This window comes from Monodelphis domestica, chromosome 5, assembly GCF_027887165.1.
Source record: "Monodelphis domestica isolate mMonDom1 chromosome 5, mMonDom1.pri, whole genome shotgun sequence".
In the NCBI taxonomy this organism is placed as follows: Eukaryota; Metazoa; Chordata; class Mammalia; order Didelphimorphia; family Didelphidae; genus Monodelphis; species Monodelphis domestica.
In genome coordinates this window covers 126,563,990-126,589,241 of record NC_077231.1, presented here as the reverse complement: position 1 = coordinate 126,589,241, position 25,252 = coordinate 126,563,990, and the positions used below count along the sequence as shown (strand labels likewise).

General features: G+C 37.0%; 1 protein-coding gene across 6 annotated transcripts in view; it reads left to right on the top strand.

Annotated features, from left to right (window-relative positions):
• Positions 1 to 5,906: 5,906 nt before the first annotated feature.
• Positions 5,907 to 25,252, top strand: part of EPS8 (epidermal growth factor receptor pathway substrate 8) — a 262,450-nt gene continuing 243,104 nt past the window's right edge. For 3 of the 6 annotated variants that reach the window (XM_056799296.1, XM_007503603.3, XM_016425893.2), the window contains exon 1: positions 5,908 to 6,236. The gene's annotated coding sequence lies outside the window, so the exon portion shown is untranslated. Of the gene's footprint in view, positions 6,237 to 16,161; positions 16,213 to 25,252 lie in introns of all 6 variants that reach the window. The other 3 variants (XM_016425896.2, XM_056799297.1, XM_056799298.1) reach the window with 2 other exon arrangements.

The window sequence follows — 25,252 nt, the reverse complement described above, 5'->3', positions numbered from 1 at the left end:
TATCGTATACTGTCTTGCTGAGGTCGCTTTCCCCCAGTCTATTCCACTGATCTTCCTTTCTGTTTCTTAGCCAGTACCAAATTGTTTTGATGACTGCTGCTTTGTAATATAGTTTTAGGTCAGGGACTGCAAGGCCCCCATCATATGTGTTTTTTTTCATTATTTCCCTGGATATCCTTGATCTTTTGTTCTTCCAAATGAACTTTGTTATGGTTTTTTCTAAATCAGTGAAGAAGTATTTTGGTAGTTCAATGGGTATGGCACTAAATAGATAAATAAGTTTGGGTAGGATGGTCATTTTTATTATATTGGCTCGTCCTATCCATGAGCAGTTAATGTTTTTCCATTTGTTCAAGTCTAGTTTTAGTTGTGTGGCGAGTGTTTTGTAGTTGTGTTCATATAGTTCCTGTGTTTGTCTTGGGAGGTAGATTCCTAGGTATTTTATTTTGTCTAAGGTGATTTTGAATGGGATTTCTCTTTCTAGTTCTTGCTGCTGAGCTGTGTTGGAGATATATAGAAAAGCTGATGATTTATGTGGGTTTATTTTGTATCCTGCAACTTTGCTAAAGTTGTTGATTATTTCAATTAGCTTTTTGGTTGAATCTCTAGGATTCTTTAAGTAGACCATCATGTCATCTGCAAAGAGTGATAACTTGGTCTCCTCCTTGCCTATTTTGATGCCTTCAATTCCTTTATCTTCTCTAATTGCTACTGCTAGTGTTTCTAGTACAATGTCAAATAGTTCCAATATTTCTTCTTTTGTATGATAGAATCTTCCAAGTTTTCTATAACCATGACCGTGACTCCTTGAAAACTATTTGGCTGCATATAATATTTTTTTCTTTGACCTGGAAGCTCCAGATTTTGGTTACAATATTTCAAAGAGTTTTCATTTTACAATTTATTTCCGGAAGTTAACAATAGTTCTTTTTTATTTTTGCAATACTTTTACAGTATCCTGTTTTTTGTTTGTTTGTTTACTTCAGGAATTCTGGGGACATCTAGGTGGTTCAGTATATTGAGAACCAGGTCTAGAGACAAGAGGTCCTGGGTTCAAATCTCACCTCAGACACTTCCTAGCAATGTGACATTGCCTAACCCTTATTATTCTTCTGCCTTTGGAAACAATATGTAATATTGATTCTAAGACAAAAGGTAAGGGCTTAAATTTTCTTTCTAAGGAATTTGCTGATTCCTATTATATTTTTTAACTTATTTTCCAGGTTAGTTGTTTTAATAGTCAATAACATATTTTCTTCTATTTTTTCAATCTTCTGATTTTGTGCTAATATTTCTTATCTCATGGAGTAATTAATTTTTGTTTGGTCTATTTTAATTTTCAGGTGCCTTTTTCCAGGATAAAATTTTCCATCCTCTGCTCTGGACCATCATTCCAATTCTTCACTGCAGAGCTAGTTCACTTTATTTTAATGTCTTGCTTCATTTCTTCAGCCACTATATGTATGTGTGTAATTTTGCTTGTAGTTGTTGTTGGGTATCCTCTTTTTCACATATTGTCTCCATACTCATAAGTTCCTTGGGAGTGTTTACATCTCCTGTAGACTTGTATCTCCAGCCTCAATATCTGATTTGGGATTATATACCAGGGCTAGCCTCTGCTCCCCCCACCCAACTACTTTTGGATAGAAGGGATTGGACTCTGGTTCTGAACGTCATATCCTGAGTTTTTGCTGCTGATTTCTTTTTCTGGGGGGTCTGTGTGCAGTGTTCTGGAAGGTTTCGTCTCCCTAGATCTTGGGCTTCATAGTATTGTGGCCTTCAGGGCCCTCTGGGGGAGGGAACCTTGGATCAGAGTTCTGTGAAATTCTAGTGCTCATTGGACCTACTAGTATGAGTGCTACCAGTTCCTGGCTCTGAGTCCATGAGTCATACTGGCCAGAGCACTACAAATTTCTATCCACCCTCAAGGCTCCTCATTTGAGTATCTCTGGTTCTCTTGCTTTGGAGTTTGAGCAACGAGGGTTTCCAGTACTACTGGGGCCTCTTTGGTCCACACTGACTGACCTCTGGGTTGTTACTCTGTGCTCTGGTTGGCTTTTCTCATACCTGCTTTCCCATGTTTACAGGCTTCTGGCTTTCTTTTTGTATAAGCCCGGGCTGGATAAAGGTGAAGTTGCTTACTTCTTTTCATATTTCTTCATTATTATTCAGTCTTTTAAGGTTTTTGCCAGAGAACACATGTGTCTGGTTGGTTCCTCTGAGACCTTTCAAACAGCCACCTTATTTCTCTAGGATCCCATTTGAAGGAGGATTTTGACAGACTGAAGTGCATTCAGAAAAGCCTGACCAGCATGGTAAATGGTGAATGAATGAATGAAGCATTTATTAACCTTTTACTATGGGCTAAGCACTGGGGATACAAACAGCAAAGTAAGACAGCCCCTATCTCAGAGAAGCCCCCATTCTAATGGGAGAAGGCAACACATATGAAAGGTTTCAGCTTCAAGCCAATTAAAGGGTCTTATGATGCTTAGGGTGCAGCTGCAAAACTGATGATAATGCCTCTTCTTTAATGTCATTTCCAGGGACAAAATCATGTGATGGTGCCAACAACTCTGGTGGCAAGAACGTTCTTTTCTGGGGCTTCAGTAGCTATGGCTCTAACACCTGCAGGAAGAGTTGCCAGGCTGCATCTCCACAGGTACTGCTTCCCACGATGATGGCTATGGGCATCTTGCTATTCTCAAGGCTCCTGGGTTCTGGGCTCAGGACTGTCTTCATTAGAGTGAGGGGAGATGGTAGTCAAGGTGGAGGTGATGGCCCTACTTGCCTGAAAAATGCTGCTTCCTGTCATTTCCCCAAGATTGCCTTGCTACTTCAGCTAGGCTGGTTTTCCTATCCTTGGTTGTGTGGCTGTTGGCTGGCAGTTATTGGGAATGGCCAGCCCCTTCTACACATGAGTTGTTTCTCCGGATGATGGCTGTCAGGGCTGAGTTAGAAGTAGGACTTTTGGCTAGTCTGGGGGTTGATGCCACTCTTGGTGGAACAGCTAAAGGAAATAGGGTGTTTAGTTTAGAGAAGACTTAGGGACATGAAACCTATCTTCAAAGATATAAAGGACAATCTTGTGGCAGAAGGGTCATATTTATTGTGTGTACCTTCATAAGCAGAACTTGAATCAACAGAAGTTATGAAGAAATAGATTTTAAATCAGGAGGATTATAAAAGTAAAATATGGAATAGGCTACTACAGAAAGGGGGAATGGTGGGGGAGCATTTTAAATAGGTCTTTGGATGACCGTTTGGTAGGTATGATTTTGAGAAGATTCCTTCTTAGTTGGGAAGACTCTTCCTGACTCTATAATCATCCTAACTATAAATATACCAGTTTTTTTTCTATAGTTCTCCAGGGCACACCTGTCCTAGACTAACAATTTTCAAGCACAATAATTTAATGTCAGAGTTTATCACAGTTATGGGCTCATAGTGGGCACTTAATAAATGATTTTAAAATTAATTTACAAAAAGTGTAGATTCTGGGGTTTTCCTTTTCGCCTCTGTGTTCACTCATTTTACTCATCTTCTCAAGAGGAATCAGACAAATAGTGACTGGCAAATTTTCTCGAGTAAGTTTTTCTTCATTGTTCTGGCCTTCCACTGATTTTTAATAGGTTATAAATAATTTGAGACAAAAAGCCAATACAGACTGACACAGAAGTAATAAGGTACTGGCTTAAAGAAAGGAAATGAAATGAAATATGTATGAGACAATGAAAATTCCTTTTAAGGACTTCTTGATGGAGATGGTGGTGGTGGTATAGTGGCCAATAGAATGGAAGGATCACACTCTCAGAATTGCTATATATTTTTTAGAGTTAGAAAGGATCTGATCTGTCATCTAATTAGTCAGTCAATAAACATATCCTAATTACCTATTATGTGCCAAGCACTATGCTCAGTGCTAGAGATACATAGAAAGGCAAAAGACAGTTCCTGCTCTCAAAGTGCTCAGTCTGCTGGGGGGAGACAAACATGCAAACAACTAGGTAAAAGCAAACTATATGGGATAATGGGATAATTTGAAGATAACAAACATAGGGAAGGCACCACAGTTAAGAGGAATTTGTAAAGGCTTCATATAGAAGGTGGGAAGGGAAAGGGAACCAGGGAAGCCAGGAGGTAGAGATAAGGGGAGAGAGAGAGAGAGACAGAGGGGCGTGGGGAGGGAGAGAGAGAGAGTGCACAGTCTTTCTAGTAATGAACTGGGTTGGCGCACTGAGTGCCCACAAAAAGCTCACTGTGTGCCATCTTTGGCACCCAGGCCATAAGTTTGCCATCACTGGTCTAGGTTGAGGAACAGTAAGGAGGCCAGTATTACAAAGTGTATAAGAGGAACGAAAAGGTGAAGAGGGAGCAACTTCAAAGAATTACTTTAAATCCCCCCAAAGAGACTTTTCAATTTGATTCTGGCAGTGATAGGGAGCAACTGAAGTTTACTGAGTGTAAGGAGGCAATTTGATCAGATAGATGAGTTAGTACTTTAGGAAGATCACATTGGCAGATGAGTAGGGGGGGGGTAGGTTGGAGTGGGGAGAGATATGGCAGGGAGAACAGTCAGCAGTCTATTGATGAGGGCTTGAAGTAGAGTGATAGCAGAATCAAAGGATGAAGATGGCTTATATGAGAGATGTTTTTTTTTTTTTTTAAAAGGTAAAATTGATAGCTCACACATATCCAAGGATTCATCAGTTCCTTCTTCTAATTAGAACAGGAGTGGGTCAAGAGTTGTAAAAAAACTCCAAGTGGGTTATGGTTTGCTAATTTCCACTGTTTCCACTTTAGTATACCTGACAGTTTAGGGATGTGAATAGACATTATTTTTAGGGAGTCATGTTGAGGGGATCATAAATCTGAAAGATCATAGATCTAAAGGTGGAAGGGACCTCAGAAGACATCTAGCCCATTCCCCACCGCCCCCACACCCATTTTATAGATGAGGAAACCAAGGACATTAAGTGATTTCCATAAGGATACATAGGTGATCCATCAGAGATGGGATCTGAAACTAGTCATCAGACTCCAGGGCTGGTTTGCCATTGTACTTTGTTGCCTACTTCACTTGTTCAATGAACTCATTCACATGATGAGTTTTATTGGGTTCCTAAGTGTAGAGCTAGGAGGGATCTTAGAAGCCATCCGGAAATATTTAATGAGTTGCCCAAGACCGTGGCAACATGCATCAGAGGTTGAATATGAATCCAGGTTCTACCACCGAATTCCAAATTCAGGGCTTTTTACCGAGTGTCCTCAGTAGTCTAGAAACACATAGGGAAGAATTTTTCTTTTAAAGGAGAGGATAGTATGGGAAAGAGGAAAGATGAAAGGAGAAGGAAAAATGGAAGGAGAGCAAAGAGACGGAAAAAAGGCAATTTATTAGTTGCCTTTCTCTGTGGCATTTCACCAATGCCAGAGAATGAAAGATTTTTTCCAATAATTACAAGGTGTACGGGGAGCACGTCACTATTCCCTCCTTCCCCTACCTCCCTGGGGTGCACTTGTTTCCCCCACAGATCCTCCACAATAGCCCCAGGTTAGACCTGTCCTCCCACTGTAAGCTCCTCAAATATTTGCCTTTTTGCCACCTTCGGGGTGTTTAGCTGCCTAGGAGCATTAATGATTGAGAAGGGGACACAGATCCGTTAGGAAGCAGTGGATTCAAAGTCGGATCAATTCCTTGATAACTTTCGTACTGCTCCTTCTTCTTCCCCCCAGTCTTTTTTTCACGTTCAAGGCCGGTGCCAGCCAGATGGTTCACCATTACCCCAGCTCGAGCCGCCTTCTTCTCTGGGCTGCCGGCAAAACCCGGACAAGTGGATTATGCAAGCCTACTGTAAGCCCCCTGGGTGGTGTTCGCGGCCGAACTGGGCATGCTCAGCACGCAGGGCTAGGCTGGTAGCAAGTAAGAAGCTTTAGGATTACACTGGGAGCAGGGAGAGAGCGCAGCGAGTCCAGCTGGGGAGAGTTAGGTGCTCTGACGAGGTTCTCTCCTTATCCTGCCTCTCGCCAGCATCGGTGCGGGAGGCAGAGGGCTTCCCTGGCTGGGGAGACTCGGGAAGAGCTGGCTCCCATTGGGGAGTGGCGGGGCTTTTGCTCGCCCACCTCACAGCCAAGTGCTTTTACTCGATACTCGACCAAGGAGGAAAGCTGCTGAACTCCAAGGAAAGCTTTGTACACCGCTGGCTGTTGGTTTGGAGCGAGGAAAACAGCCTACCAAGGTAAGAGAGCTATTTGACCAAAACGTTTCCAACAAAGGGGTCTTGTCGCTTTCGCAATTCCTGTCTATTTAACTCTTTACTTCGATTTGGGATTTTTTTTTTTACTTTTTCCGTGGTTTAACTGTACCAAAGACTGTAATCCACTTTTCACTTTTGCGTCTTTCAACTGGTGTTTGGAGTAAAGGTGCTGGGAGGCAACTCAACCCTCTTGGGCATATTTAAGCTTGATTTGCGTTCTCTGCCTTGAGGGACTTGAATTTATTCTGCTTTCTTCTCTTTCTTATCTTCAAATAGAACACTTCAAGCATTATAACTATAATTCTGCGAAAATTTCACTGAGTTTTTTTGTTTTTTTCTGGGAAGATGGGGAAAGAGAAACACAAAATGTCCATATAGTGTTTCCTGGTAACTTGAGCTTCCAGCTACTACACTGGGTCTTATCTTGTCAACTGGGCTTCCACACTTAGTATTCGCCTCACATCTTTTGCTCATAGATTTCGTTTTCATAGCCTTCCTCCTTTTACCTGTTCATCCCGGAGGAAAGTGTAATTGGGGCTGTTTCCTTTGAAAGTTTTTTTTTTTGAGGGGCAAGAAGCGGCAAGATGCTCTCCATTTAAAGCAGAATTGTTTGTTGAATTATTTTTTTTTAAATCTTCCAGATTATTTTGGTTCTCTTTTCTTTGTGTTTCTACACATATTGATCTTTTTTCAAATGATTGGTTACTTTTGCTGCCTTTCTTTCTCTCTGTGCACTTTCTTTTGGGTGTGATTCATTTCATATTCAATCTAAGCTTTCCTTTTGAATGCTTTCCCTTTTTCTTTCTCTCCATAGTGTCCCAGTACCCTGTGCCCTTTACCCCTCTTTTCTTAATGCTTTGCCATTCTTTGAAATCTTTGGAATTGGAGTCTGAGAGTTTTGCTTCAAATCCTAGCTGTGTCTTATCTGTGTCACCTTGGGTAAGTCACTTAATCTCTCTCTCTGCCTTAGATTTCTCACCAGTAATATGAGGTATTGGATGAAATGACCATTTCCAATTCTAAATCTACAGGTTTAATGCTTCTGCATTTAGGACCACTGTAAGTGTTGCATGTTGATTGTACTATTCTCCTTTTGCCTTAAAACATGAGTGACATACAATCACATAGTAGGTGGCAAGTGAAAATACCTGAGTGTATCCCTGACTAAAGAAATCTACTAATCCCCATGCTTAGTCCAATCCATTTCTCCAAAAATTGGTGTAAAGAACCTCAAAGCTCTCTGACTTTAATAAGCCATACAGAACCAGGTGCCTATCTGGCCTTAGCTGTTTATCTACTGATGACTGCCTTCCTGAACCAAACCAAAATGTGGACTCCATGGATGACGGTGAGGTGGAGGGTATATGTCAATCATTTCCCTGGTATTAGTAGATCCAGAGTCTGGCACAGAGTAGGATGAGCTTAATACTTACTTGTTGATCAACTGACTTACTGACCTTTTTTGAATGATTGTTGTATTGGGAGTATGCATCTTCTTCTCCAATAAACTTTGCAATGAGGTAGAGTGCTGGGACTGGAATCTTCCTGAGTTTAAATCTGGCTCCAGATACTTACTTGCCGAGTGATTATGAACAACTCATTTAACCCCATTTGCCTTAGTATCTTCATCTGTAAAATGAACTGGAGAAGGAAATGGCAAACCATCTCAATATCTTTGCCAAGAAAACCTCAAATGTGGTCATAAAGGGTCAGATGTGACTGAACAACAACATGGTTATATCTGTTATTTGAATTTCTCAAAATTGGCTAACACCATAATGCTAAGAATAGCCTATATTTATTTGTGACTTTAAAGTCTGCAAAAATATTTTGCAAACATAATCTCATTTGAAATTTGCAGTGAATCTCTGAGATAGGTAGTAAAGTTACTGTTTTCTTCATTTTACGCATAAGGAAAATGAGACTTAGAGACTTGAGACAGCTAGGTGGCGCAGTAGTGCTGGTCTGGAGACGGGAACTCCTTAGTTCAAAAGTGGCTTTAGACATTTGCTGTGTGACCTTGGAAAAGTCATTGTGTTTAATCTCAGTTTCCCTAGCTTTAAAATAAGACTTATAAGCACTACTTCTCAGGATTGACATAAGGATCAAATGAGATATTTGTAAAACATTTATCACTGTGCTTATAAGTGCTATAAAAATGCTAAGCTGTTATTTTTGTTGTGTCTTGGTGGGTTCAAACCCAAGCTTTCTTGACTACAATTCCAGGACTTTATGTACCATGACAATATTTCATAGTCAGAGGATGCTGACCTGATAAGTACAATTAAGGATATGTATTCTAAATTGATGCCATCTCAAACAAAAGCTAGGTAAAATTAGTTAACTACAGAAATTGAAATCTTAGAGAAGTCAAACATTTGGAGTTACATTTAGAAATCCCATTTTTACCATTTAATTAATGAATATATTGTTGATTTTTGGGGCAAAGCTAAAGGCTGGTACTAATGTATCAGTTAAAAATGTGAATTGGTCATATAGTTTTTGAAACCTAGATTCAGATATATTTTAGTATATGAGAGATCATTTGATTTTTAGCTTTGTTGCAACTAGGAATTGGGGATTTAGGATTTGGGAAAGGCTTATTTGAAATGAAATCACAGAACTTATGTTTATTTTGCTGCTAACTTAGTTTTTCTGTTGAAAGAACACAATTCTTCTATGCCTTCCTGGTTTCTGAAAATAGTATATTCTAGTAATTCAGAGTTAGTGAATTCAGTTATCTTCTGAGGGCAGTATACCATAGTTTTTGTTTTATTTCATCTTGTTCTGGACTGCTTACTACAGATTTGGGAAACCTATATGCTGTACTGATATCTTTATCCCTTTTGGATAATTATAAAGTTTTCTTTTTTTGAGAAGTTAGAATCAAAATATGGGATCTTTGACAAGTTCTTAAGGGTTTGCTTAAGACATAGGGTTTGCTGGGAAATCATATTTATTTTAAATCTTAGTAGCAAAAAATGCTTTAAGATAAAGAAATTGGTGTCTGAGTTGGTTATCCCTTTTTCTTCTGTCCAGAAGAAAATTCTATCTCAATTTGTTAATTAAATGTCATGACTCTTTTGGGTTTCCTATCCAAGTGTCTCCTCTTAATTTCAGTGTTTATTTATTTGGGTGGTTTATAGATCCCTATTCTTTTCCTCTCTATTTGAACCTCATTTTCTTCTTTCTCTGTAGTGTTCATTTGTGAACCATAGTATGCCTTTAAGAAATGCAGGATAAATGTTAAAGGAAAGTTGTAGCCATAGTGAGTACACTTGAAAGATTATTCTTATTACATAATCTAGTTAACTAACATACCCTAAGAAATACGTCACTACCCACAGTTGTGTATAAGGAAAAAGGCTTTATGCAAACTGGTTTTAGGAAGTGATTGATTACAGGAAACTATTTATAGTTGGTAATAGTTGTCATTCCATAATGACAGAGCTGAAACACTTGATATTTCAATGGACAACATGGCAACTTCAGGTTTTCTATTTAAATTCAGTGTGTAATTATTTCATTAGTCTTCATTCCCTAAGGTTTTCTGAGGCATCTGTAATTGTGATCTTAGGTTAAATTAGGTTTTCAAAATGGTACAATTAAAAATTAAATCACAATTTATTCATTTTTGATGTATTTTGCAAAAATTATTTGCAAGCTCTTTATGGAGAGTTTTTTTGATTAAGGGGCCATGTATGCCATGTACCAAGAGCTTGATTCCTAGAGATTAGGCATAACATTTATGGTACTCTTTCACTTCTATGAATATAAAGCTACAGATAAGATCTGTAGGGATATTTTTAGCTAGGAAGTGCTAATAATCTTATTTCTCACTAGGAAAAATCTCAGCTATGGGGAGGTGGTGGTGAACCTCAAGTGACATATCCTATTATCTAGGAGTCATGATAAATGACCTTTAAGACAAACAAGAAATATCTGTGGACCAAACATACCCTCACAGAGTGTCTATTTTTTAAAACCATTTTAGGATTTCTTGGTAATTGTTGGTAAAGGAAAGTTGTAGCCATAGTGAGTACACTTGAAAGATTATTCTTAATATTCTTGTATTAATATTACTGATATTAGTTGATAATGTCTTGTTGCATAAGCAACTAGGTGGTTTAGAAGAAAGTGTTAGGGTTAAAGTCAAGAAGACACAGTTCAACTTGGACACTAAATAGCTGTGTCCCTGGAAAAATCACTTAACCTCTCAGCTTTTGTTTCCTCATATAAAGTGGGCTAATAATAATAGTATTTACCTCTCAGGGTTATGGGAGCTCAAATGAGATTATATATAAAGTGGCTTTTCAGAGTTTAAAATGTCATATACATGCTAGATATTATTATTCCTAGTTCATGAAAATAGTAATATTTACCATGAATATAACACCTTAAAGTTTGCAAAGAGCTTTTGAAGCATTATTCCTTTTATCCTCACAGCATCCATGGGAGATAGATGCAATTATTATTTCTATTTTATATTTGAAGAACCTGAAGCATGTATGCAACTAAAGTTAAGGGACTTGCCTAGGGTCATATAGCAAGCTAAGTGCTGGAGATTGGAAATGAACCTAGGTCTTTGTGACTCTAGGTCTAGGTATCTATCCATTGCATTACCTAGTTTCCAATAACATAGCATTTATAAGTTACAAAATATATATTTTTACATATGCTTTTCTTACCAAGAACCCTTATGTAAAGAAAGTATTGCAAATATTACTGTCCTGTGAGGAGATAGTACAGATATTATACACACACACACACACACACACTCACACACACACACACACACACACACACACACACACACGAAAATCAAGGCTCAGAAAGGTAATGTGATGGTATGTTGCAATGTTTAAGTCTGTAAAAATGAAAAAAAAAAGTAGGTCTTGGGTCAGCTTGGGAGTCAGGAATACCTAAGTTTAAGTCCTGTCTTAGATACATACTTGCTAAGTGACAGACATCTATCTCTTAGTATCTCGGTCAGAGTTGTGCCCCTGCATTGATGTGAAGAGTTTCACCACTGGGAATTCCCTACGTTTATACAATGATATGTCAGATCCCCTTCAAAAGAAAAAAAATAATAAATAGATTGGTTGTTTGGTTTTCTAGATACAACAGCTTTGAAGCAAGCTGTAGTTTTCTCTCTGCACATCTGGAATATTGCATTCACTTCTGGCAAATATGTTGAAAAGACATAAACAAATTGAAGTGTTTGGAGGAAGATGAGGAACATGGGGAGAGGAGTATAGAGGCCATAGGAGTATCATTGAAGGGAGGAGACTGTTTAATTGGGAGAAGAGATGATTTTGAAATGTAATTGTCAGTGAAAGATAGTCATGCGGAAAAGATTAGTCTTCTTAAGGTTGAAGCAGTGGGTGGTAGTTGTTGAAAGGCAGATTTAAGGTCCATGTCAGGATAACTTGCCTTACAGTTAGAGCTGTCCAAAAGTGGATTGGACTGCCTCCCAAGGTTTTGGGTTACCTCCACTGAAGTGGAGGCTGTAATGACCACTCTTTAGGGATGTAGCAGAGGAGATTCCATTTCAGGTACCAGTTGGAGTAGATGGCCTCTGAGATCCTGTGATTGTGTGACTAGGTGACCTCCAAAAGTCCATTTCAGCTCTTGAATTATATTGTGACTTGACTGAGGTATTGAGCCAGTAAGTGACAAAATCCAGATTTGAATCCACATTTTCTTATTTCAGTTCCACTATTTTTTCCCACTGTATTGCCAGGTTATCTCTCAAAGTGATTAGGCAATATAGTTTCAGAACATAGCTAGTTAAAATGAATTGCTGAAAATAAAAATAGCTACATCGTCAGTGAAAGAAGCAGTCAAGAGTGTCAGGATGGCAGTCTGTTCTTTTTTGTAACCCCATGTTCATTACAATTAAATGGCAACCTGGCTAAATGACCATAGCTCAAAAAAATCTGAAGTGGACTAAAGTACAGCTATTTTCTTGAATGCTAGGATATGTTTTCCATTTTATTTCTATAATCGAATAGGGAAAATGCTTATGAAGTAGGTTTTTGGTTTTGTTTTTTCAAATCAGAAGAAGGGGTCAGAACAGAATGGAACCAATAATAATAATGGCTAATATTATCAAGTTCCAGGCACTGTGAGGTATTTTATAATTATTGCTTCATTTGATCCTCATAACAACTCTGGGAAGTAGGTGCTATCATTATTATATTATTTTATAGATGAGAAAACTGAAGCAGATGGGATGAAGAGACTTGCCCAGAGTCATAAACAGCAGAATTGTAACATTTTATACTATGAAGCCCAAGAAGAACAAGGAGTTTTCTTTAACAAAAATGTTTGTTACATTGAACTACTCAGTTAACTCCCTCCCTCATCTTCCCCCATTAGAAAAGGCATCATGTGACTTATATATATGTACATATATATTTACATATATGTATAATCTAAAAACTTGTGTCATTTCTTTTTTATCAATTCTTTCTCTGGAGATGGACATATACAAGCCATTCTTAAAAGAGTAAATAAAGGTTATATACCTTTTTGCTTAATTTCAATGTTAGAATTCCATATGTAGACTATTCCATTCTGTATTCATTATAATACTTGCCATATTTCCCTCTTCTCTCATCCACTTCATCCTCTCTTTCCTCAGTCTTAATTTACATGCCGAATAATTGGCTGAGAATCTTGGACATTTTAAAACTTCTCTAAAGAAAGGTGAAAGGAAGGGTAAGGACAGGCAATAAGAAAAATATACCAGGCTTTATATTCCTTATCTCCCATGCACATTCTAAACATAACCAACAAGCATTATTGTGTGGGAAGGGTTAATTTAATAGTTATCTTCAAATATAGTACATATCAAGGTAATTAGTAGCACTTTGTTGCTTCCCAAAAGCAGCACAAAAGGAAACTTACATTGACCTTTAGTAAGTACTTAAGAAGTGATAAGTACTAGTCAATGTATATGTCATGTCACCATGTCATATATATAGTCATATGTATATATAGTCATATATAGTATATATAGTCAATGTCACCAAAATAAGAGGTAGGCACTATAATAGCTAGGGTAATTAGGTGGCTCAGTGGATAGAACCCTATGCTTGGAGTCAGGAAGACTCATCTTCCAGGGTTCAAATCCAACCTTAGATAAACTTACTACCTGTGTGACTTGGGCAAGTGACCACATAACTCTGCCTCAGTTTCCTCATCTGTTAAATGAACCAGAGAAGGGAGTGGCAAACCACTCCAGGTATCTTTGATTAGAAAACCCCAAATGGGGTCAGGAAGAGGCAGGCATAACTAAAGCAACAATAAAGATGTTTATATAGCTTAAACTGTTGAGCCTAATCTCTTCTAGTCCATTAATTGACAGGTAGTGTGGCTGAGGGAAGAAGAGATAAGAATTATATATTTGAATTGGGTGAAATGAGCAGTCCATTTTCATTTTACTCAACCCAATTTTGTATTTAGTTGCATAGCAACATAAATACCCCATAGGAAACTATGTACAGTACTGCTTTTACAGAAATTATATTTTCATTTTAAGGAAAAGAAAAAGGAGCTTGAAGGACTTTAAAGCTGATTCTCATTTCTTTGAGAAGAGATTAATGGAAGAAATATGGTTTTGGAGAGGGCTGACACTGTTCTAGATGGAAGTCCATTACTGGAAGCAGCATCACGGGTAATGTGTAGGTTTTGCAATCAAATCTTATCTCTGACACTATTTTTGTGATCAAGCCATTTAATCTTTCAGTATTTCCCAAGCCAAAAAATGTTGCCATATTGGTGAAGAGTTTTTCCCAACTTGAAGGAATTATAGGTCAAAATTTACCTTCTCCCTTACTTAATGGAAGATTACTGATTTGAAATGACCTTTGTTATTTCCTTTTTAAACCCAGAACTCTTTTAAAGGACTCATTGAAATATTCCATCACTTCCTCATTTGTACAACATTCAATTGATAAGCATTTTTTTTTCAACTCCAGTTGTAGTAGAATTGTGTCAATAGATTTTTCTTCAGTGTCTTAAATGTGTGAATATATGTGTGTGTTATGATTGTCACCATCAGCCTTCTAGATGGATTTTTCTGGAGGATTCTCTGATTAAACAGTTCTTATACATTTGTTGTATTTTTCGTTAGAACAACTTTAAAAAAAAGATAAAGAAGGCAGTTTCTTTTTAAAAAAGATACTGGACACTGGCTCAGCATGCTTTATGTTGATTTTCTCAGACAGTAGTGAGATACTTGTGGCTAATGGCTGCTTCAGACATAAAGGATATTCAGTAGAATGATTTTATTAAGGCATCCTGTGGCTTTGTATAAATCCTAAAGAAAAAAAAAAGAACTGAAAGTGGATAAAATGCACTTACTCTGTTCCCATTCAGCTAATAAAAGCAAGTCACATTTAAAATCTTGCTGGGTTAATCCTTTTGCCCCGTTTTGCTGAAATTCAGGTTTGTGAATTGCTTACTTTGTTAAATGAATGACTTGCCTTCTGCCAGGACATTTTTCTTAATCATTCCGTTCTTCCATGTATGATGAAAGTAACATTATTGCAGTTTTTGAAGAATATTTTTTCACAGATGGTTACTATGTTTTTGTTTGTTCAGATGTTTTTTGATTGGGAGGGAAAATAAATTTCCTTATTTCATTGTTTTTTAGTCTATTTCTTCTTATGATAAATCTAAATGCACTTAGGGAATTTTAAAAAATCATCTAGTCCTAAGGATTGATTTTCTAGACCACTAATTCTTAAGCTGATATAACTTTACAACCCTACACTTTTGCTTTTGAAGCATGTGAAATTATATTTTTCAATACTTGTATACAGTTTATTCCTAGTACTGTGTGTGAAAAGGAAGCAATATTTTTTCCATGTCTCAGAATATTTAAAAAATATACACATAAATTGGAGGATACAAACATTCTTGGTAGGATTTTTACATAGTTCTTCAGTTGTGTTCTGTTAATAATTTAAAAGCAACAGAATTCTTTCTGTGATAAAAATCTAGTCACTGGGTCAAATCTTGTAGCATTATTCACATGATACTCATGCATGTAAAGTTATGGAATTAGAATATATGACAGTAAAGGATATGCTTTTAAATGGGAGTATTAAGGAAGTAACATTTATAGATCAGAAGATTTAGAGCTTAGAAGTGATACTAAGTAATCTAGTCTATTACTATTAGGAAACTGAGACTGACAGAGGTTGAATGATTTCTCCAAGGTCAGGTAGGTAATAAGTAGGAGAGCCAAGGCTCAAAACCACATTATCTCACTAAATCAAGTGTTCCTTTTAGTATACTACTCTATTTCCTATCGATGTCTGGATATTACTATATGGAAATTATATGTGTGTTTTGTATATGTATTAATAGCATGAAACTGCACCAAGACTTTTTTTGGGCACCTATATAAAGCTTTTATACATTTTGGGGATAAAGGGAGCAAGGTGGGACCTGGATTTGTGATTTCTTAAGTGTCAGTCAGCTAATAAATCTTTCTTTTTAAACCCTTTCCTTCCGTCTTGGAGTCAATACTGTGTATTGGTTCCAAGGCAGAAGAGTGGTAAGCAATGGGGGTTAAGTGATTTACCCAGGGTCACATAGCTGGGAAGTGTCTGAGGCCAGATTTGAACCCAGGACCTCCCCATCTCTAGGCCCGACTCTCAATCCACTGAACTACCCAGTTGCCCCCTAATAAACCTTTTTAAAAAGTACCTGTTATGTTCCATAAGCTCTGGGAATACAAAGAAATACAAAGAAAGGTGAGAGAGAGTTCTTGCTTTCAAGGAGCTCATAGTATACAGCAAGCAAGATCATATGTAAAGAATTATGTATAAAGTAATCTTGAGTGTGGAAACTCCTTCTACTGATACTAATTAGTACTCTATCTTCAATTTAGGATTTGAGACTGTGACTTGCTCAGGGTCCGAGAACTTGCATGTAGTAACAGGTGAGTCTTGAACACAGGTGATCTGATTCTGAGGTCAGCCCTCATTCCACTCTGTGTATAAGTGTGTAAATGGTATAATCTCTATGTATTACACACATGCGTATAAACAAAGATATAAGTTCTTTAAATAGTCGAGATAAAGCCATTTGTGTTTTAGAGAGAATAAAATTTCAACATAGATTGTACAAAACGTTTTGAATGTTAAACTCTGTATTTTTCTTTGATGTAGAAAATATTAGCAGTCCTTGTTGACTTAAAAGAATGGTAAGTATTTTTCTTTCCATACATTTAGTTCAATTTAGTTTTCCATGAGGTTTTTTTAACATAATTTTTATCCCAGCTGTTGAAAGAATACTTTCAGTACTGATTGCTATAATATCTATGTTCTAGAACTTGGCAGAATTTCATGTTTTTAAGTTTTATCTTAAGAATTGTTATTTTCCATCGTCTCTTGTAGGAAATGGTCCAATGAAAATATTGAAATTGATATACTTGTATCCTGCAGACCTTCTGGCTGTTTTTTTTGTTTTGTTTTGTTTTGTTTCTTTTCTGATTGCCTCTGATAGTTTCCTTCATTTTTCAAATAACCTCAGTTACTAAGTGTATCTTTTGTAACCTTGATCTCCTTCCAGTTGCTATTCTACCTCTTTCTCACTGATCGGTGAAGTTGCAATCAGAGACAGATTAGACAGAATAAAGAAGACATTCACGGTTATGGTGACAATGAAGGTTAAGTTTAGGTTGCTGAAGTGTTTGAAACAAAAAGAGGTCATCAAAGTCATCTCTTTCAGCTGAGAAGGCATCAGGCATTAGAGTGGACAGAATGGCAGACCTGGAGTCAGGAAGCTCTGCTGAGTTCAAATTCCACTTCTGAACAAATTGTGCGACCATGAGTAAACTATTTGACCTTTCCGAGCGTTTCCTCCTCAGTGAAAGGGGAATTCTACTGTCTGTAGTATTTGCCTCACAGGATACTCGTGGGCTGTAGAATAAATGATGTTTTGAGAAATGCATTGAAAGCTATAAATCATAATGTGTCAATTATTATTCATTTATCTAGTTAAGTCATACATTATTTTGGAAATAACTAAACCACAGTAGAAAGGTAATTAAACCGCCATAAAGTTAAATACTGGCAGTTAAAAGTGTAACTGCAATATAAATTATGTATAAGATCCAGTTGTGATATCTTTGTGAAATCAGACTGAGAGCTTATACATTTTAATCTTCTTTAGTCTTACTATAATGTAAGTTTGTATAGGCATAACCAATATCAATCCATCTTATCTGAAGCATAACTTATACAGGACTCTAAAGCTAATTTGACTTGCTTTTCAGCATCAGCATCAGAGAGTAATAAAGGCTGCTCTGTATTCTTACCTTCAGATGTGTCCTGTCACATTTCTCCTCTCCCATCATACATTCTAAGGGAAAAAAAATGATTTAGCCTTGGGAAGACTCAATTTCCCTGCCTAGAGTAGTTTCATGTGGGATGCTGATATTCTCCTGGGAGTATATTAGGGAGTTAACATGATTAAGTATACATAGGAGAAGCAAATATGAGATTAGGACTTTTTTTTTTTCTTTTTGAGAACAAGAGGCATTCTCGCATGCTGTGAACATTCAGGAAACTGCTCTCTGTGGGCCGAATGAGATTCATGTATATCTCTCAGGCTGGAGATTCAGGTTTATTGCTAGATAATTTATGTGTGTTATTTTGAAACAAGGTCCAGTAAGTAATAGATCTTAATTTTCATTAGTGTATTTATTGAGGTAAAATTAGCTTGTTTAATAAAGTCAAGAAATGAGATCGACTAAAAATTACATTTGGATTTTTATTAAACTGAGGCTCCCAAGTTTCTCAGGGATTTATAGATTTTTTTTTATTGATTTGGATTATCTGTTCATTTGCTTAAATTTTCAGAAGTTGTTTTCATTATCTCTTAATGGAAGGAAGAAATAGCTGAATTATTGATCTTTGATGACTATCTGACCTATAATATAGGAAGCCATGAAAAAAATCAGCTAATTTAAGATGGTGGTCACCTGTAAAAATCTCTGTAATTCAATTAACATTGCTACAGTATTGAACAGTAAGGGACTGAACAAGTATTTTTCTTTTTTAAACACTCAAGGATAGAGTGGTAAGGTATTGGGAAAAGGTAGTGGTGATGTTAACTATTAGTTGTGGTCACAGATAGGAAAGTGTGATGAAAATGCTAAATTTTTCTGAGAGCCCAAGAGTCTTCCTAATCATGTTCACTTAGATTTATGCTGCTTATGAAGTAAGTGTAAAGTGGTTGACAGAATTTATTAACATAAATATTTTAGGAAATTTGCTAAGGATATAGACTTAGTCCAGATACATCATAGGAATTGTCCTAATCAAGATGTCTCCCAATGATAACTATTTCAAAACGTAAATGTTTTCTTTGTTCTGAAATGCTGTTCTATAGAATGCAAGCTCTATGATGGATTATTGAGGTGGGAAATCTATGGGTTCTATGTTAGGCTCTTCTACAAGGCTTAAGCTTGTTAAGCAGAGAGCCAGCCCATCCCAAAGACAGGCCACCACTTAATGAATTTCTTGGCAGTAGAATCTCATAGAAACTATTACTGAGGTCTGGAGTTGTTGGCAGTGTGTGTTGATACGAGGACTACTCACATGAATGAAATCATAAATCTTTTGAAGTATGAAATAAGCTTGGCCAAGAGTTGACTATATGCTTTTATTCATTCACACAGGAGCACTTTTGTTTTTAAGCAAGCAAGTGAAACTAAGAAATAAGTATCTAAAGACTCATGACAAGATGAGTTTTTGGACAAGTTAAGCAAGAAGCTCCTTTGGGCTTGTGATAGTGATTGACACCTATGGTATTGAATAGCATCTAGGCTATAACCATTAGAAAAAAACAGCCATTGGCATAAATGATTTTAGCAACTCTATCCCAGGAATTCATATTTATTCAAGCATCTTGAAATTATAATGAAAACCTTGAATAAACGCACTTAATGTCAATACAAGTTAGCCTGTGTATGTTTTGTATTTTTGTTGTTGTTCCAAGAGTTGAGTTTGCAGACCAGTATCTATTCTTCAATATAGAGTTTTATTTATTTTTTCTATTTAAGATTTTTACTGTTTAAAAAATATTTTCCTATGTTTACATGGTTCATTTTCTTTCCCTCCCCTCTTCTTTCCCGCCTCCCTAGAGCTGACAAGCAATTCCACTGGGTTGTACAAATGTTATTACTTGATACCTATTTCCATATTATTAATTTTGCAATAGAACAATCTTTTAAAACCAAAACTCTAAATTATATACCCATATAAATGAATAAGTGATAAGTCATGTTTTACTTTTGCGTTTCTGCTCCCACAGTTCTTTCTCTCAATGTGGATAGCATTCTTTCTCATAAATCCCTTGGGAATATCCTGGATTATTGTATTGCTTCTAGCAGTAAAGTTCATTACATTGGATAGTTCCACAATGCCTCACTTTCTGGGTACAATGTTCTCTTGTTTCTGCTCATTTCACTCTGCATCAGTTTACTGAGATTCTTCCAGTTCATATAGAAATCCTCCAGTTCATCATTCCTTACAACAAAAGAGTATTCCATCACCAGTATATACCATAATTTGTTCAGCCATTCCCCAATTGAGGGACACCCCCTCAATTTCCAAATTTTTGCCACCACAAAAAGCATGACTATCAATATTTTTGTAGAAATATTTTTCATTGTTATCTCTTTGGGGTACAAACCCAGTAGTGGTATTTCTGGATCAAAGAGCAGGCACTCTTGTAAAGCCCTTTGGGCATAATTCCAAATTGCCTTCTAGAATGATTGGATTAATTCACAGCTACACTAGCAGTGCATTAGTGTCCCAATTTTGCCATACCTCCTACAACATTTATTATTTTCCTTTACTGTTATGCAATATAGAATTTTAAAGTAGGAATTCTTAACCTTTTTGTGGATCATAGACTCCTTTGGCAAGTCTGGTGAAGATTAGGGTCCTTTTGGCTGAATTAATATTTTTAAATGCTCTAATTAAAATGCATAGGATTGCAAACAAAACCAATTATATTGAAATACAGTGATCCCTCACTTATTGTGGGAGTTAAGTTCCAGACTCCCCCCACCCCCCAGGTGAAAATCTGTGAAATAGTACAGAACACAGCATGGTGGTTGGTCACCTTTCATTACATCAGCCAATACAGAAATGCCCACTTTGCATTCATCCTTGTACAATCTCACATTGGCGAACTTGCACAAGTGTTAGTGGTGTACTGTATTTCCATTGTGTACAGTATGGTATTCATTCACAAAATTCCATGATATAGTGAAAACTCTACAATACAGAATATATGCATATATTATATATATATATAAAACCCATGATACAGTGAAGCCACTATAAGGGGAATCACAATATAGTGAGGGACAATTGTAGTCATCAAAATATTTTTAAAAAAATCCAAGTTCATAGGTTAAGAACCCTTGTATTAAAGAGTTGCTTGGGTCATTGAGAACTTAAATGACTTCCTGAGGGTTCCAAAGCTGGTGTGTGTCACAGGTGGAACTTGAAACAAGACCATCTTGTCTCTGAGGTTGAATTCACTATGCTATTCCCTCTTTCAGTATTAGTTAGCTAATAAGATTATGAATAAGAATTAGGTAAGTCTTTTTAACCAGATGGCCTGAGTTAGCCCAGCGAGTTAGTGTTCCTCCTAATCTACTAAAACTTTGGGAAGCTGTTTGCAGATCAGTCCAGAAATTTAAGTGTGTTTGGTGGCTTGGTTACAAATAGTATGTTAGATCCTGTCCTAAATGGATCTGAATTATTCATTCATTCAACAAGCATTTTGGTGTTTTCAGTGTTCCTGAAGTAAATTCTGTTCTGAAGTAAATTCTGTCATTACAGAACTTATATAACTGATGAGGACAAGTATAAATACATATAGGTACCATAAATAATGCTTGATAAGTAGTGAAGCAGCAAAATGCAGTGTGAGTTCTGAAGGAGAAGGCTTATCTCATAGCTTTAGAGAAGGCTTGATGGGAGAGATTGCATTTTGATTGAGCTTTAAAAGATTCAATAATAAAATTCCACAAGCATTTTAAATGCTTAATGTGTGCTAGTAAGGACTGTGCTAACTTCTGGGGATATAAATACAAGTAAAAATAAAGCGGAACTCTGCCCTCAAGGAGCTTACATTTTGTTGGGGAAGGACACAAAAGACAGCCAAATAGCAGAAATGGAGGTACCCATAGTGGTGGTGGTTGAGCTGCCCCTGGGAGACAGAGGAGAAAGTCAGGAGAGCCAGGAGGGGAAAAGGTTGGCTGGGCTGGCCCCCTCCCCAAAATAGAGGTGCCAGTAGGGACTCATTAGTGGGAAAAAGGGGCTGCCATGGTGCAAATATGGGAAAGCCAAGGAAGTGGTTGGAAACTTCTGGATGTTTCAAGGGGAGGAGCCTCCAAGTACTGAGAGAAGTTCTGGGGTAGACATGACACTTGAGGCTGTTAAAAGAGTTTATGAAAGACTTAAACAAAGAAAGGCAATGAAGAGTAGGGGAGAGGATATTTTAGACAAATGGAATAGAATGAGCAAACTATGAACCTGGAAGAGCAACTGTTAAGGTTAGACTGACAGATTTTGCTCTGTCATATAGAGTACATGAAAAATAATATGAGTTGTCTGATAGTCAGGGGTCTTTCAGGGAGTAATGCCTGGGAGAGGAGTGACATTACTAGATCAAGGCATAAGTGAACTGAATCTAGTAGAAATATGAGAGAAGGAAGTGGAAGGGACTATTATAGTAGTGGATGTGGCTTGTAATAAAAACCTTTATTATGATGATCGCAATAGAAATGGAGAAAAGTTACAAAAGTGGAATCTATGAGATCATAGATCTCATGCTTGGAAAATACCTTAGAGGACATTTAGTCTTACCATCTTCATTTTACAGAAGGTGGAATTGAAGCTCTTAGAGGTTAAGTGATTTGTCTAAGCTTTCACAGTAGCATACATATCACTTTTTTATTTTTTCCAGATTACATGCTGATATAATTTTAAATAATCATTTTATGATATTTTTCAATCCATGCTCTTTCCCTCTTTCTCCTTCATCCCCCCTTCCCAAGATGCCAGGTATTAGGATATAGGTTGTACATGTGTTATCATACATTACATATTTTTATGTTAATTATGTTGTGAAAGAAGACATATCAATTCAGCATATTTCCTCATATTGCTAGAGGAAATAAAGTAAAGAATGGTATGCCTTGATTTGCATTCACACTGGCAGTTCCTTCTATGACAGTGGATAGCCTTTTTCATCATGAGCTTCTTGGAGTTGTCTTGGATCCCTGCCTTGCTGATAGTAGTTAATTCATCCACAGTTAGACATCATTTAGTATAGATAGTACTTGAACTTAGATCTATGACCTCTCTTATTCTCTTCCCATCCACAAAATGATAATTCTAGACTAGATGGTCTTATAGCTAAGTCTATTTCTATGACCTGACTTGAAACTCTGCCTGTACAACAGTTTGTAGAAGGCAGGGATATTTAATCTGGAGAAGAGAAGAGAAGAGAAGATTTGGGGAAGGATATAAGCTGTTTTCCAGTATTTGAAGATCTAACAAGTGGAAGAATGATTAAACTTTTTTTTTTCCTTTGCTTGACCCCACAGGAGGAAGCCACAGAAGAGATAGATTTTAGAAATGAAGACAAATATCCTAAACATTTGAGCTGCCCCAGAATGGAATAAGCCATCTAAAGAGGCAAATGGTGGCTAGATGGCTACATGTCAGGGATATTATAGAGGGAATTCCTGTTCATTCAAAGGGTATACTAAATGACCTTTAAGGTAACTTATGGGTCTGAAATTCTGTAAATCTAAAACATTGGCTCAGTGCTACCTGTTATATTTGCCAAGCTCTGGGGCTTGAGTATTTATTAAGCTTGTACAGTGTACTAGACATTGTGGTATGCACTTAGTATACAATTAATAGTTCCTTCTCACAAGGAATTTACAGTCAAATGAAGGAGATAAAAATATACAGAATAAATAGAAATATATTAAGAATAAAATAATTATAAAGTACAGGGTAGTTAGAGAGGGAGCAGTTGGAGAATCAAGAAGCTTCAGGCAGAACATAGTGCTTGAACTGCATCTAGAAGAAAGAGAGGGATTTTCTGAGGTAGAGGCAGCACATCTGTGTAAGGAATATTGTTTTTAGACTGACTCACTTTATATTGTTAAAGAGAAGTATGATCTCAAATTGTCTATTTTTGGGTATATTTTCTCTTTTTGCTTTGAAAGTCGAACAGATAGCAAATATTGATTACTGGAAATAATATTTTAGTGATATTTGTTTAGAGTCTTTTTTCTGGAAACATCTCTAAAGATTGAAAAATAAAAGGGGGAAAATCAAAACATTCTTCTCACATCTAAAGTGGTGTTGTTTTTTTTTTTTTAAGATATAGGATTTAGGGTATCCTTGAAATCCTGTTCTGATGCCTTATTGTGCCATGGATATGTCACAGGATTCTCAAAGACTGTGCCAACAGAAGATAAGTTCTGATAGGTTCTACCAAATTGGACAAGCTTTTTAATAATGGCCTATCAATAGATACCCATGTCAAAATCAGCCTAGCTACATGTGGAGAGACTCAGATTATCTGTTGAACACCCAAGAAACACACACACACTCAGAAGAATAGGATCTCAATTTTGTATGACAGCTATATGCTTCTAGATGTGTATGCATATATAAGTATAGAGAGATCTACATGCACATATACACACTTGTATACACATATAGGCACCATACATATGTGTATATATCCATAAACATGTATTTGCCTTGGGCATAGCTGTACACAAATGTACAAATATATGAATAGTCATGCAAAAATTGAGATCATATGTGTGTATGTATTTCCAGGGCAATTCACTAAGTTGCCTCCTGAGGTATGCAGTTTGCATCAGTGGAAGGAGTACCCACAGCTGAAGATCTTTTGAAGTATTTAAGGAAATAAGAAACAGAAGGGAAGGTCATTTTCTGTTGCTTTGTGGATACTTTTTAGATGTACAAGAAATGGGACTTGCTTAACAGAACATTTTCTTCATGAGGTACTGACCATCGTTTCCCTCATATGTTCATACATAAAGTTGCCACATATTTAATTTTGACATAGGTGAAATTTGCCTTGGCTTAGATAGACCTGCATGTTCACGGATACAAACATATACTTTGGGGACTGCTGCTATTTTTTCCTCAAGCCTGTGAAGCCAAGGTGTGTTTGTGGCAGCAGGAGGGGGCAAGAGTTGCCAGAACTGGCATTTGTAGAGAGGCAGAAGTCAGCTGTGGTTAACGTAGCTGTGTGAATAGAAAGTTCTGCTCATTATATATATATATCTCTTTCAAGTGGTGGTTTGACTACAAGACCAAAGGCTTAAGGTTGTTTTGGAATCCATTAATTTTTTTTTCCATTCTCTGTGTGTGTGTGTATCTGTATTTTGTACTTTGGAACAAACTTGCTCTATTAAGACAACTGCATCTAAGAAAAATCTGCTGGAAGCTACACTTTTTATTCCTATGCCAAGTAGCTGCGACTCATTCATGATGTTCTAAACTTGAACATATTGAAATAGTAGCTGACATTGTGAATTTTTAGAACCCAGGGAGAGTAGTACCTTCCTATTATTGAGAAAGTACAGAATGAAAGGATCCTCCAACAGAAGAAGACATCTGCCTATTAGATGCCAACCATTTTGCTCCCCCACTACTTTTTTTGTACATAGATCCAAGTCCTCTCAGCTAGTGCAAGGAAGGCACTAAGAAAGAGTAGCTATGAAGCTGGGTTTATGGTTCATGAATACATTGTTTCACTGTGCCCCTTAGTTGACTCTCCCCCCCCCCCACCCCCCCAACCCTTACCTTCTGCCTTAGAATCAATACTTTGTAATAGTTCTAAGGCATAAGAGTGGTAAGGGCTAGGCAATGAGGGTGACTTGCCCAGGGTCACAC